A 2,646-nucleotide genomic window follows, 5' to 3' on the forward strand; every position below is an offset into this window, starting at 1 on the left:
ATGCACTCGCAGCACTGCAGAACACGCATCTCCCTCCCTGCGTGTTGTCAGAGAAAGTTCATCATTGTTACCTTTAAAAATCGGAATGTATATGGGGCAGACATGCGATTCTTACTGGCCAGGAGCGGGCAGGGATGGCAGAGGATACACGAGTTTTCAGGTTTCTGCCAAGAGGATTTTTCCAGCTCATCCAGCACGCGTTGCGGGGGGTGAGTAGGGTGATCCACTCAGCAGCGATCGTATATGATAGAGCATGCGCTGTTGGTGATGTGAAAGAGGGGTTTCGGGCTTGACATGTTCCTCTTAACAAGGAGGCAAGCATTATGGTAGACTCACTGTTGATATGAACAGCGGAGAAGTCAAACTTTTAGCCTTACTACCATTCACGCGTGGATGTCGGCTTGTTGCCGCTACCTGCGTTGTGTGTGTGCACAAACCAGTCACACAGACACATAATATATTTTAAACGATAACAAAATGCCGACCCTGTATTAGATTGTATCACATGTGCTCTTGTCCGCCGTCGGATAAGTGATTCTATGGTGAAAGACAGTCACTAGCATTGCTACGTAAAAGGTATCTCTCCACAATTATCACCGATGGTTTGCCATTCCCCATAGCAGCTGCACATTCTCTGCAGTCGCTACCCATCACGCCGGAGCGGCGTGCTCTGATACGGCGGAGGAAAAGAAGACAGCGAGATGAAATGTTCACAGAACATTGTCTGACCACAGACAACGCAAATGGAAGAAGAAGGATAACCGATGCATGAAGGATGTGATGGCCAAAAGAATTACAGGAAAAGATGGACACAACAAGACAGTGATGATCTACACGAAGCTAGGCAGGACCAGCGTTGGCAGAGATCGCAACGCTTGGATTCGCTGCAAGTGCTCAACTGAATATCCCAACGCAAATGGTGGATCTTCAGGAAGAGCAAGACGCGTGGACGAGACTTGCCGCTGATAGCCCTGTATAGACCTCCCTGCAAAGCCCAACGTCCCATATCTCCCTCACCCAGATGTGTAAGACGCCGTGCTGGGGGAAGGTTTTCTCACGGCCTACTCCTCCACCCCGCCTGACGAGGTCAAGTTAAAGGCGGTAATTACGCTTACAATGTGCTAATGGCCTCCTTTCCCCCCCCTATCCAACAGCACAGGCGCAGGGATACTCCTAATTTCTGCCTTTTTTTTAATAGTTCCTTTGATAATAATACATCGACAAAGGGGGGTGGGTTCTGTACAGGGAAAGTAGTTAAGAAAAAACACATGATTTTTAAACAGATGCTTAATTAATTTAATGAATAAATAAATGATTTTAAACGAAGGCTGGAATTTATTTCTCGCAACCTGGTAATCAAAAAGGTGGAGTGTGGGTTGTTACACTGAAATAAGTCCATCAAGTGCAGAGGGGTTATCAATGAGGGAAGCAAAAGATGTCACACCGGTACCCTGGCCGTGTGAAACTCGTTTTCAAGCTTCTCTGATGCGCACGGCCATCCAGTGTTGCTGTTCTAAATCGCCACTGTCCCATGGCCTTGCTCGTACTTCAGCTGCCTCAGGCCTCCCCACCCAACCATAAATGTCTCCCCTTAGATCTCACTAAAGTATGGTGGAGCACACAGCATAGGCGAGGCATAGCACAGCGGGACTTGGTTTGGTGAGATGTCTGAGCGAGTAAGTCAATGATCGCCAGGCGACCTTAAATGGCCAATGCATTCTAACCACCATCGGCACTTGCTCAGCCTTAGTAGATTGAAACACTCCTGACCACTGTCAGTGTGCAGTGTATGGCTTCAATGAGCCATGCATCAAGGGGTTAGGCTGGGTCCCCAAATAAAAACTATAGGATTTGAAAATTCACACACGAGTGTATTTTACTGGTCTGGGAAGTAATCTCCCTTGCTGCAGCCTATTAAACAGACTAGTGCTCGCTGAAGACGCGACTACATGAAGCCACTTCTGGCATCCCACCTGGAGATGTGGGTAACGAATCCCTTAGTGGTCACCAGTGCTTGCAGCGCCCTGAAACTACCCATATTGCGGTTCACGCTACTGGGGGCTACCCTGCCGCTTCTGGGGCCAAGATTAAGGGCATATGGTTTCATCTATCGGCTCACTAACAGTTCGGAAAACCCATTGCAGCAAAGCCAGATCCCTATACCTGCACGAATATTCCCAGAGTAAAACCTCTTCGTACAGCAGCTTAAGCGAATTGCTTTTGCTCTTGGCATCATGAGCCCCAACAAGTAGATGCCCATCTAAATATGATCCTGACTGACGGTAGCATGGTTGGCGTTGCAAGTTCCGAGGGCTATTGCCACTGCGCTTGCTCCACTGTGAGGCCTGCTCTATGTCTGTTATTATGGGGCGAGTTCAGGCAAGGTGGGCAAGCATGTCACAAAGTTCTAAGAAAGTGTCTTACGGCATGCGAGTTTTCACAGCCACTGGCGAATGTCCACCACCGTCTTAAAGACAAGATGCGGTCCGCACAGTCTGTGCTTGTGTTTTTCCCTGGTGCAAATCGGCGTTCATATGGTAGAAGATCCCGTTAGTTAGCCAGTGCGCCAAAACGCTGGGGCCAGCGGTTATGGAGAATTCTGCCTCCATCTCGTTCATCGGCTGTCCTCGCCGCTTCAGCAATAGC

Source organism: Chelonoidis abingdonii, chromosome 18 (genome assembly GCF_003597395.2).
Source record: "Chelonoidis abingdonii isolate Lonesome George chromosome 18, CheloAbing_2.0, whole genome shotgun sequence".
NCBI classification, from domain to species: domain Eukaryota; kingdom Metazoa; phylum Chordata; order Testudines; family Testudinidae; genus Chelonoidis; species Chelonoidis abingdonii.